Source organism: Ochlerotatus camptorhynchus, unplaced genomic scaffold (assembly GCF_037179485.1).
Source record: "Ochlerotatus camptorhynchus isolate MF236.1 unplaced genomic scaffold, CSIRO-AGI_Acam_v1.1 ptg000037l, whole genome shotgun sequence".
Lineage (NCBI taxonomy): Eukaryota > Metazoa > Arthropoda > Insecta > Diptera > Culicidae > Ochlerotatus > Ochlerotatus camptorhynchus.
In genome coordinates, this window is record NW_027040528.1 from 1,920,767 (window position 1) to 1,934,037 (window position 13,271).

Genomic DNA, 13,271 nt, shown 5'->3' on the forward strand with positions numbered 1-13,271 from the left:
CAAGAATGTAGTTGTATTGCCATTTGCTTAAAAGCTTCAAAAGCTGCTTGGAACACTCTTAAATGATTGTTTACGTTCGACCAACCACCAACCACAATTTTGTTGCTAAAAATAGCACAAGTGATAGGCACGTTTATATGATCATAAGGCAATGATTATTCGACTGCAAGAGAAGTCACTCAAGATGAGCTTCATATACTTCTCTCATATGATCAAAATATGTATTCAAGAATAGAGCAGATGGAAACAGAAGCGGCTGGCAATCCGGGATCATGAGTTCGAATCTTGCTTCGAGAAACCCTCGGTGGAGTAGAGGTAAATTATATATATAGGTGTTATTAATAAATGCAAACATTAATTTAAGACATATATCATATAATCAACGATAACATTTCTAGATAAATTCTCTCAATTAATGATTAGGGAGATTAATCGAAAGAATATCAATCAAAGATTAAACCGATGCTAGTTACTACTTCCTCCATGATCACAGAATGTGTATTATGGCATAATTACATATTTTTTCAATGTGCACAAATAAATTAAATTAATAAAAACTGTACAAGCAATTATTTTGGCGTACCACAACAATTGTTAAATTAATTTTAATCTGTGAATATTGTGAGTACTTACACAACGGTTATTAAGGAGTCATTAAAAAGTGCTATAAACGCTTTTCACCGCTTGCTGTACAATGATTATTTAGGAGTCATAAAAGAGTGCAACAAATGCCTCTCAGGTTCACTCTCTACTAAATTTCAAAGCAGCTGTCAAGAAGTGTCTACAAACGTTGTATAAGAGCTTTCACCAAAATAATAAAGCTTGAGTTTAAATATGTATCTATAAACGTTGTATAAAAGTTGCTTCTATCCGGTTGTTAAGGAGTCATTGAAAAGTGCTATAAACGCTTTTCACCGCTTGCTGTACAATGATTATTTAGGAGTCATAAAAGAGTGCAACAAACGCCTCTCAGGTTTACTCTCTACTAAATTTCAAAGCAGCTGTCAAGAAGTGTCTACAAACGTTGTATAAGAGCTTTCACCAAAATAATAAAGCTTGAGTTTAAATATGTATCTATAAACGTTGTATAAAAGTTGCTTCTACTCCTATACCGCGTAGACATATAATGCTGTAGTTGAACAGGTTCTCCAAACCAGTGTAAACAAGAGTTTTACAGAAGTTGTAATAAACAAATTGTACAGTTATTATTCAGCATGCAGTTGAATAAAATCACAATGGAAGCGTTTCTTCAACAAGAAATTGATTTTGGGCAAACGTTTTACTGAATACGTTAGACAACACCTTTGTGTTGCAGTTGTATAGGTTCTCCAAACGAGTGTAAACAAGGGTTTTATAAAAGTTGTGGTGAACACATTGTGCAATTATTATTCAACATGCAGCTGAACAAAATCAAAACGAAAGCGTTTCTTCAACTGGAAATTGTTACTTGGGTATATTTTAAGAATTATCTTAGAAGTTCGAATACACTTTAAAAATGTGTTAAAAAAATGAAAATACAAGATATTATTTTCTATATATAGAGAGAGTAGAAAGTGAGCAAGGACAACTTTTAGGAAGGTACAAATCGGTTTGATCATTTCTCTTTACCAAACTCCCCCGTTGGAGAGGGATAGTGAGGGGTATTCCCCCCGTCACCACTGGCAAAAAAGAGATGATCGATAGATCTGTTTCAAACACATCGTCGGTACATGAGCGAGTCGGCGATCATCTCTTTTTGCCAGTGGTGGCAGGGGTGGGGGGATACCCCTAAAGAGAGATGATCAAACCGATTTGTACCTTCCCAAGAGTTGTCCTTGCTCGCTTTCTACTCTCTATATACAATTTTCACACTGCCGTACTCTAACGGAACTATTAACTCTATACCTTCATCTCCTCATCTATCGTATAAAAATTACCACTTTAGCCTGTTATTTGAAATTAGCATCTTCACCTATGTAAATTGTTGACTTCACGCAGAAGTAATACAAAACATATAGTCAACGTTCTTAAATTGGTCCATAGTTCTCACTTGATGTTCGCTCTGCTTGGCCAGCATGTACGACCATAAATAAAAGCCCAGGGGATAAAGGTCCGAGGAGCTGGGAGGCCACAAAGTCTTATCGAGAAAATCAGTCAAATTCTCCCGACACCACGCTTGGACTATATTCGTCGTGTGAGCCGGTGTGCCGTCCTGTTGAAAGACGTAATGATCCTTCCCGTAGAGGTCCCGAAGTGCCGGGGCCACAACCTTCTCCAGAACCTCGGTCTTATAGTACGCGGCGTTGATTTTCACGTTTTTCACGATAAACACCAGTCAGAAAAACGATTGAAACACAATCTTCGTGCGTTTTGTGGGCGATATGTATGTGTACCCCGATGAATATGATTTTAATCAAAAATATTAACAGAATTTAAGAACATGTAAAAAAAACGATAAATATCGCCAAAACATGCCCAAAATATGTTACAGTTGTAGAAAAGCTGAAATCTATGTTTACACATACAAATCAGAAAAGAAATTATTTTTTCTATATTATATGTCTAATGGGTAGTCCTTAAGTTTTCTACTAACATAGCACCAACCAGATTTAAATAAAATGCTCCATTTGCAAAATAAAAGCATTTTAAGATTGCACTCGTATACCTCACCGTGTAAAATTTTGAAACCATCATCACTCTCATAGTTCTTCTATTCTCCACGAGTGCCAACTTTGATTTGCCAATATAGAAGCGTTTTTCCTACAGTCAACTCTCCATAACTCGATATTGAAGGAACCCAATTCTAGATAAACATTTCAAAAGGTCCTATCTGCATTGATCGATTCTCTTCATCGACTTTCTCTTTCGTCAATAACTCAGCTGCAAAACCTTTCCCTGTTGTATTTGACGTTTTGGACGCTAGATAAGAACCTGGGGTGGGACATGCTGTCAAATCAGCCTACTGATCATTCTTGTATGAAATTGGTTCCAAATGTAAACAAACCCTGTAGGTTTCCTTATGGCTTGTTTACATTTGGAACCTGATTAATTTAATCATTTTGTTCGACCATTTTCCACAGAGATGGCGCTGTTCCGCTGGTAGGAAGTGATAAAAATCCCCATATAGAAATTGAGAGAAGTGCGAAAAATTCGCTTTCGGTGCTTATTCAGGTGAAAAAAAAGTGAACGACAACCTAAAGAAATTAATCAGGGGCTTTGTCGTTCAGTTTTTTCCCAGAAATTATTGTTAAACAAGCTATAATTAATTAAAAATGATTTTTCCCCATACAGTTTTACCTGCTTTACTACCAGTTCCCAGAGAGCCAAAAAATTGAAATTTGAGAGAGAAAATTTGCTCTCACGAACTCAATCACTCAACATGCCATGTATTTTGTTGACACTCGTTTTGATTACAAAAGAGAGTACCTGAAACTAGAAAACATGTCTGGTACCTCTATTTATGCATTTAGTTTAACATTTGAAGTCCCTCCTTTTTTACATATTCTGCGCAAAAGATACTTTATGCCCCGCCCCATACATAAAATTCGGCGGGAAATTCTTGAGGGGTGAACTATTTTGTGTGCAGAATGTGTAAAAAAGGAGGGACTTCCAATAATAATCTAAATGCATATATAGAGGTACCAGACATGTTTTGCACTGCAGTGTCCTCTGTGAACAATTAACAGAAAACATATTGTGCGTAGTTTTCTGTAGATGTCACCGCAAACAACAGCAGTGACATCTGATGGAACATGAATGCAGAAGTTTGACAAAATTAATATTTTCTAACATTCGTTGCGATGCTCATGAACAGAGGATGATAGGAAACGGAACTAACATTCATTGTAATAGATTTTTGGTTTGCGTGTAGCAGTGGTTATGAAAAGAGAAAGTCAATGAAGAGAATCAATCAAAGCAAATAGGACCATTTGAAATGTTCATCGAGAATTCAAATCACTTTTTACGCGATTTTTTACGTGGTTTCTTTTAGTACATGGCTTTTGGAATTTACGTGGTTTTTTACGTGGATTTCGGAAATTAATCATTTTGTTCGACCATTTTCCACAGAGATGGCGCTATTCCGCTGGTAGGAAGTGATAAAAATCCCCATATAAAAATTGAGAGAAGTGGGAATAATTCGCTTTCGGTGCATATTCAGGTCAAAAAAAGTGAACGACAACCTAAAGAAATTAGTCAGGGGCTTTGCCGTTCAGTTTTTTCCCAGGAATTAATGCTAAACAAGCTACAATTAAATAAAAATGATTTTTCCCCATACAATTTTACCTGCTTTACTACCAGTTCCCAGAGAGCCAAAAAATTTCAAATTTGAGAGAGAAATTCTCTCTCACGAGCTCCATCTCTCAACATGCCATGTATTTTGTTGACACTCGATTTGTGATTTCCCTTTCACAGATTACAAAATAGAGTACCAGACACTACAAAACATGTCTGGTACCTCTATATATGCATTTGTTGCTTTAACATTTGAAGTCCCTCCTTTTTTACATATTCTGGGCAAAAGATACTTTATGCCCCGCCCCATACATAAAATTCGGCGGGAAATTCTGTGAGGGGTGAGCTATTTTGTGTGCAGAATGTGTAAAAAAGGAGGGACTTCGAATAATAATCTAAATGCATATATAGAGGTACCAGACATGTTTTGCACTGCAGTGTCCTCTGTGAATAATTATAGGAAAACAGATTGTGTCTAGTTTCCGATAGATGTCACCGCAAACAACAGCAGTGACATCTGATGGAACATGAATGCAGAAGCTTGACAAAATGATTAATTACACCGTTTTTTATTACAAGGAATTCGCAATTTACGTGGATTTTGGAATACACGCGGTTTTTTAAACGTAAATTCCGAAACTTACGTGGATTTCGGAATTTACGCGGTTTTTTTTACGTGGATTTCGGATTTCAAGTGGATTTTTACACAATTTGCCCCTTAAGTTTCAGCGATTTTTCAAAAAAGGTACAACCTACGATCTCATTCATTCAGAAATGACCTTTATTACAAAAATTCATAACTTTTGAACATTGGCCCCGTGGTTCAAAAGTTATGATTTTTTGAAAAGTCATTTTTGGAAAAAAAAAATCGATTTTTTTGACCACCCTAATGAAAGGTAAATAAGTTAAATAAAGGAAATGTTCACTCTAATGACAAAAAAAAAAAAAAAAAAAAAAATACGGTGCCAATATTTTGCGATAAGGAACAACACTACCAATTATTACGACATTCTGAGAACCACTATATCTTTTTTTCCTTGATTTGTTTTCCGTCGATCTTGTTTTCCGTGCTGAGCACCAATGCACAGATTTAGGTGGAATGATATGTTTTGAGCCTGCAATTGAAACTTTAGACTTAAAGTTTCTTCTACAAAGTTGTTCCTTATAGTTAGGCCCTCATTTTTATGACAATGATATCTAGGGTGGTTCTTATTATCATTAAAATGAAACATCTAACTTTTTTGTTTGAATAAATTAAGGTATACATTCTTTAGCAAAGTTATAGTTGAGCTAATTTCAAGCAACTTTGTTGATAACAACTTTTTTGTATCACGCTTACCACTACACCACTGACCACTATATCGCTTTGCTATGGAAGCCGGATTTATGGACTACTTGTCCGATTTTCGGTGCTTTACGGTATCTACATTCAAATTACATCACCTCTAAAGCACTAAAATGGACCAGCTCCATGTAGTTTGCCCTTTGCCAACAAAATAGTGCACCAATAGTGCTTGAAATATCATCTAGAGCAATTGGAAAATGAGGCACGTCGTCACTTTTGTACCACGCGTGTTGATCCATCGAAAACGTCATTCAATCCACCAAGCCAACCCTGATCGGTTCACAATTTCTCAAGATCCCATTCTCTCAATCTCCGCAACCGAAGAGAACCCAACACTCTGAGATCCGAGAAGGTAAGCCCCCCAGCAAAAAAGTCAACTCCAGCACTCACAGTCTGGCGATCATCAGTTTCGTTTCAACCCGCTTCCGAGACGGACGTGACCGACAAGCTTCAAGTATCGCGCGAGTTGTACACTTTTGCTCTTAAGAAAACTCCGCACTACGTGAACAAGGAAAACCACTTCATCCGTGTTGTGTTGCAGTTGTTGCACCTTCCTTGCATGGTCAGTAAATATTTAAATGTCTTTAACATAGTGTTATTCTCCTCTGCTCGACTCATGGCTGTGCGCGGGTGATTGCAAAACGTCGCATTCGTGCAAATGTAAATCAAACTGCCCGGATCGATCAACGTTTTGAACTTGCGAGGAAATTCCCGCGCGGTTCACATTGACTAATTGAGATTGAGTGATATTGCTGGTCTGGTCGGTAGGTTTCGTTGGTTGGGTCGGATCGGATAAGGCACCAGGCAGCACCAGGTTGGAACGAACTCCGTCATTGCCCTCAGCTGCCATTTGGTGTTGTTTCAGAGAGTTTAACCGCAATTTTGCTTTCTTGCTAAGTGTGCTTTGTGCTCTTTGCTTTTCGGAACAGTGATCGCGTGTAGGTTGACTTTCGACCGAGTCTCCGGGGCGGTGGTGGCGCCGAGGGGGACCAAAGACTGTGACGAACCAGCTCTGCTACTGCTGTGGCGATGGTGGTGTGTTGAATGTGAGTGGCTTACAAGATTACCGAACGTGCACCGTAGGCAACCGTGTTGACAAGAAACGGAGTCGCTAAGGTTGAGTCACCTACTCCCCAAGGTGCGCATGCTAATCCGTAGGTTTCAGTCTCCAGAAGGTGAAGTAGTGTAGTGCTGCGGTTCAAGTGAGGGGTACCAGATGTGAGTAACGATGACGACGGACGGTGCGCAAACAGAGGTATCAGCCGTATGTAGGTATATGAGGTCATTCGACCGTTTCGAGGTGCCAAATGTGTGCAGGTTTCCTTTAATGGGTCGAAGTTGAAACCTACGATGTAGACCGAATTGAAGTATTCGGTAGTTTCATTTTTGGAACATGCAATTTCAAACGAAAACCTATGAGCAAGTCCAATTTTTGTTTCCAGTTCGTTAATTCTTAATTAACTTTGCGTTGGAGGCATATATGCACTCGGATGGAAAAAAAAAAACATTGAATAGAATTGGTCTGAAGATTTCCGCATTTGAAGAGCGTTTGCTGAGCTCTTGTGAGCTAGCGTTGAATTCATAAATGGGTCCTGAAGACGTCATCGTATCATTTGCATTAAAAAATAATATTGCTTTGCTCGTTCGTGCAATTAAAGTATGTCCTGAAAAAAAAAAATTCACCGAATTCCGATTAATCCGTGAGTTTTCTATGATAAATGACGGTAAAAAGTTTTTGTCGCCCTGAAAAAAGTAAAATGTACCATAAAAAACGAATCAGCATCTACAAAAAAATTGTGCTTTTTTACCCCTAGGAAATAGCTAATTTATTCATAAAAATGAGAAACTGCTATCCATTAAAAAATTACAATTGTTCCATAAATAAAGCAATTTGAACCAAATTTACTGTCCTGCCTGTGTATTTTTTTTTGTCAGAGGTGCGGAGCGACGGACAAGCGTCTAAAATGAACTTCCAAAAGAAGCTTCTTTTTGAACCTTCTTAATAAGCTTATCTCTAGAAGCTTTTTCTTTATAATTATTTAAATTCGTTAAATAACATGGATAGAACAGTACATTCAGTATGAATACACAGCAAAAAATAAATTTTAAAATTACATCCACGAGGATGCACTTCAATCATGTCGATAATTCCATGTAATTTTTATGGTCACAAAAATAAACAAATGCAGTAAAAGCAGCGCAATGTCAGTTCATGCACTGTATTAAGATAATTTTGTCCTTTTTGGCTAGTAATATCACAACATATTTTTGACACGATTAAAGTGCATCCACTTTGATGTGGTATCAAAATTGATATTTTGCTGTGTAGCTACGCAATAAAGGAGAATTTTTCCAAGATTTATGGGTACATCTCTTTATTTATGGGTGCAACTTTCTTTAGTTACAAGCACAAGTGCATTTTTTTATTTATGGGCACAAGTTCCTTTAGGCAGCCCTAAGTATGCACCATTAGAATGGATGAATCGACCCATAAAAAAAATATTCCGTAAAAAACACCTACATGATCCTTTAAAACCCCGGTGAAAATCTCTAAAAAAGTGTATTGTAAACATGTACTGCCCACACTACACTACCGGGTTCAATCCCAGTCGGCGCCGCCGGGATGTTCTGAGGCATAACATCTCTGATCACCCTTCCTTCGGGAAGTAAAGCCGTTGGTCCCACGATGCGCTCTCTTGCCGTGCGGATCTATTTGCTTTTTGCTGAAGGAAGTGTTACTACCACCGACAAATAACTAAAACAATAAAATTTCTGATCAAAGCACACTACTGAAATCTGGTTCCATGTTCGCGGGAAATATTCAGCTAAGCCATGAACCCACATGCAAAATTTATGAATTGGTTCGTATCTGATCTATTCTGTACAAATTATTTGTATCTAGTCAAAAATCCTATGTTTTTGCCAGTTCGGATCACTGCACATTTAAATCGGCCGTTTACGATTTTCGGGCATAAGTCGGAATTACGGGTCACGTCAGTTTGTCGGTGTTACTACTACCTACAGCTACAACACATTTAAACAGCACTTTTCAGTGCTCAATATATTTGTAAATTTTCTACCTTATTTGACTCTGATTCCTTTTCGATCCTTGTGAAGACCCTACCCGAGGTGATCCTTCTTGGATATCGATTTGGAAAATTCCTCTTCGATCCTTCAGATTCTTATAGTAATCTGCTTGTAAGTCGATTTTGATAAAACATTTACTGCCGCCATGGCGCCTAAGCGCAACAGAAAAGGGCAATCTCTTGATCCCCCTTCTGATGAAATTAATTTGAGCAATCAATTTGATTTGCTCACGGATGATGAGAATGATCCATCATCCAGGAAAAATTCTAGTAAACTTTTCCGGCTTAATGCCAAGAAGGAAAAGATTTCCCCCTATTGTGATAACCACTTCCGATTTCCATGCTCTTCGCACGAACCTTTGGACTTCGTGAAATTCAAGTTTTCACTGCAAATAAGCCGACGTCGTGTATTGGCTGAAACCTTGGACGGATTCAAGTAACTTACTGAGAAGCATCACAAATTTTTTACTTACGACACCAAAACTGAACGTGTGTTCAAGGTTGTCATGAAAGGACTGCCTAGTGGTGAATCCCTGGATCAGATCAAAGATGAACTGGCAAAATTACTTGGAGTTGTGCCACTCCAAGTAATCAAAATAAAAATGAAATCCCGTCCTGGCGATTCGCGCAACGGGATTTCTAATGATTTATATTTAGTTCACTTCAAGTCTAGTGAACTAAACAACTTTAAGGCCTTGGGAAAAGCTAGCCTTATGCTCCATGTCCGAGTTAAGTGGGAACACTTCAGGAAGACTGCAGGGAATCTCCAAAACCTCATTCAGTGCCGTAAGTGCCAGGGATGGGGTCACGGAACTAAAAATTGCTAAATGCAATTGTGGTGATTCCTCTCACGCAAAGGACGACTGTCATGTGAAGAAAGATCCTAAGAAATTTAAATGTTCAAATTGTCTAGTCTAGTCTACACATACACAGCCAGTACTTGAAAGAATCCTGGAAAATGATACATCTATCATTTTTCTTGTCATTATTAATGCCTGCTGCACATCAAGGATGTGAAACAAACAATAAAGCGGCCAGGCCTACTGTGTAGCGTTTAGTTAATTTTTGTGGAAGTGAATGTTTACCATGTCTACTTAATAAGTATAGACAGTGGTTAACATTTAGTCCACAGGTAATCAAAGAGCGGGGACATACCGTACCAACCGCTCCGTATGCAGGATTTGAAAATAGGCTATATAAATCGTTGGGAGTGACAGAGCTAAGAAAGTTAATGTACACTCCTTGATTGTCCGATCTCCTGGGATGGAACACAGGTATTTACCCCTTGTGTTCGAGCGTACAGTCCTCCCTCCGTACAAGCGTGGACGGCACCGCCAACCCACTGCCATCCCTCAATCGATCCAGCCGACCTCAGTCGAAGGACAACAGAGAGCGGTGTGCGGACGTAACCTATACGGAGGGAATGCTGTATTCGCCTAGGTTATAGCGCCCTTGCTCGCTACCATTTTCTTCTAGCGGTTGGGACCTGAGCACTAACTCTTGTCCTAGCCCTATATGGCATATGGTTATAGCGCCATTACTCGCTTTCTGAAAAGAGAAGAAGGGAAGGGAAGGAGAGGAAAAGGACTTGGGAAAAGGAAATGCGGAATTCCTTTCCTCATTAGTATTTGTATCGTCAACTTTTATGAAAACTATATAAATCATTTGGGGCCTCCCTTAGCTCAGTCGGCAAAGGCGCAGCTACAAAGCAAGACCATGCTGGAGGTGGCTGGGTTCAATTCCCGGTCCGGTCTAGGAATTTTTCGGGTTGGAAAATTTCTCGACTTCCCTGGGCATAGAAGTATGATTGGACTTGCCACACAATTATACCAATGCAGAAATGGTACAGGCATCGAAAGCTCTCAATTAATAACTGTGGAAGTGCATCTAGAAGACTAAGTTGAGAGCACGCAATAAGCTAATATGCGATATGCAATAAGCTTTAAATGTGAAGAAGAAGAAGAAGAAGATAAATCATTTTTCCTTGGTCAGAGGTATTATTACGACTTTTCAATAAGATTGTCTTATCATTTGTTATTCAAAATTTAATGTTATAATGATCAACATAGCTTTGGATTATCCAATATAGATCGGTGACACTGTCCTGCAACCGATGATTTTTCTAATCCGAAAACTAAAAGTTACGAAAAAACACTGATGCCTTCATTAAGTTCCACTTTCACGCGACGTTCAATGGTTAAACAAGTAAACAAGTTATTAAAATGAAATCACGTACCCGAAAGCAGTCAACAATGTATCTTAAACCGGATCAAGCGTGCACCCTATTTTTCTAAACATTCCGACGCGTTCCGCCCAATATCTATCAATTACGTTTTTCTACAATAGTAGCCTGGGATAAATCCTAATTCGACCGACACGTGTTTGTTGAAAAATTATATTCTGCCTAATATCAGTAGTCAGTAGTCATTAGGAAACCTGTTACTATATTACCACATATCTCGATGAACATTCCAAATGGTCCCATCTGCCTTGATCGACTCTCTTCATCGACTTTCTCTTTTCATAACCACTGCCATGCAAACAGATTTCGCGCTAATTCTACCACATAGTTTGATAAAGGAGGTTCTTATCTAGCGTACAAAACGTCAAATACAACAGGGAAAGGTTTTGCAGCTTAGTTATTAACGAAAGAGAAAGTCGATGAAGAGAATCGATCAAAGCAGATAGGACCATTTGAAATGTTCATCGAGATATGTATCCTTCTTTCATGAATTTGTTTTACGAACATGATCTAACACAACCTTTTTCTATGACAAAACTATATTCTGATAAAATTGGATCATTGCCTAGACCAACTATTGAAACTTAAGAACAAAACAATTGGCCATAAAATCTACCTGTAACCATTTTTTATGACTGCAAAAAGTTTGAACTCTGGAGTTCGAAGGTGATAGCTTTACCGTATACCCATTAGCCCATTTCAAGATCGCATGCTTCCGAAGATTTAGCTTACAATAAGCCCCGCTCCGGTACAGTATCGATGCTGATAATGTACTGAAACTTTCTATAAAACAGTAGCGCAAAATTTGATTGACGCGTATTTAATGATTTAAAAAAAAATATTTACGATAGAATTACCACAAAAATTAAGGAACGAGCTCACCAAATTAGTATCCAGAAAAGAACGGCACGGCTTAACAGGGTTTAACCAATGGGAATCTTTTCTTTCCATGCTGATTTCACGGTCTAAATCACTAAGAAATTTAAATGTTCAAATTGTGGTGAAAAACACAAATCCAATTTTTGGGAATGTAAGACTCGCAAAGCGATCCTACAATCTCGTTATAAGCGACAGGTAGGAAACGCTCCACGTTTCCGAACAGGTACAAATTACTCTGCTGTTAACAACGGTCAGCGAGGAACAAATTCTACATACGTACCCGTAGGTACAAATCTGTACCTACTCCCCTCGCTGCTAACAAAGTTCAACGAGTTTATGGAGCTACCTATGCTGCTATTGCACCGGGTAGAAATCAAAATACTAACCAACGTAATTCTCACGGAAATTTTGACAATTTTGACTTAGGAAGCATTACTGCCCCTAAAATGGAATTTTTACAGAAATCATTAATTGACATGATTTCTAATATGCTGAAATCTAACTCCATGTTTGATGCTATTCAAACTGGAGTAAAATTTGCAAATAATATTGTCATGACTTTAAAATTCAGTCATGGATTTTAAAGCATTAAATATTTTAAATTGGAATGCTCGATCTCTTAAAGATAATGAAGACGAGCTATTTAACTTTTTGAGAGTTCATTATAACTGAAACGTTCCTTAAGCCTGATCATAAGGTTAAGAAGGACGCAAATTATTTCATTTATAGAAATGATCGTCTTGATGGACCCTGTGGTGGCGTTGTCATCATTGTTCATAGACGAATCAAACATAAAATTATTTCTTCATTTGAAACCAAAGTTTTTGAAACTTTGGGAGTTTCTGTTGAAACAAAATTTGGACGACAACTTACGTTTATAGCTGCCTATTTTCCATTCCAATGCGTAGGCCAGCAAAAGAATTTTCTCAAGGATGACCTTCAGAAACTTACCCATCATAGGTCTAGATTCTTCATTATTGGTGATTTTAATGCAAAACACCTCTCATGGAATAATGCTCAAAGCAATTCCAATGGTAATATCATAGAGGTAACTCTAAGACTAAGAAGTCCCGAAGAAACGTGCTCAACTTTTTGGCTCAACTCTGGTACTCTCTTCGGTCCCATGCACCCCTCGAAACATAGGAAAATCCACGAACCACTCATTTTATCTGTCAAACTTTCATAGCGAATCAAAGCAAACATAGTGTAGCACTAGAATTTCGATAAGAATGGGGAAGTTAATCGATTTGCTTGGGACCAATAGGCTAGTCAAGTAGTGAACAGCCCAACATGCTTTTCTTCAGCTATTGATTTGGTCTTAACTGATTCATGTCAACTTTGTAGCCAATTGGCTACCCATGCTGACTTTGGTTCTGATCACCTTCCAGTAACTTTTGAAATATCCTAAGAAATAATTTATAATCCCAACAGCTCTACTCTCAACTGAGCTGATTGGGAGCAATATCGAACATTTATCGGATATAGCTTCGATCCAAACATTGATGTT

The 13,271-nt window shown here is 38.1% G+C and overlaps 1 protein-coding gene across 1 annotated transcript in view; it reads left to right on the plus strand.

Annotated features, from left to right (window-relative positions):
- The first annotated feature begins 6,009 nt into the window (after positions 1-6,009).
- Positions 6,010-13,271, plus strand: part of LOC135711381 (uncharacterized) — a 63,548-nt gene continuing 56,286 nt past the window's right edge. The window contains exon 1 of the mRNA XM_065234246.1: positions 6,010-6,119. The gene's annotated coding sequence lies outside the window, so the exon portion shown is untranslated. The remainder of the gene's footprint in view (positions 6,120-13,271) is intronic.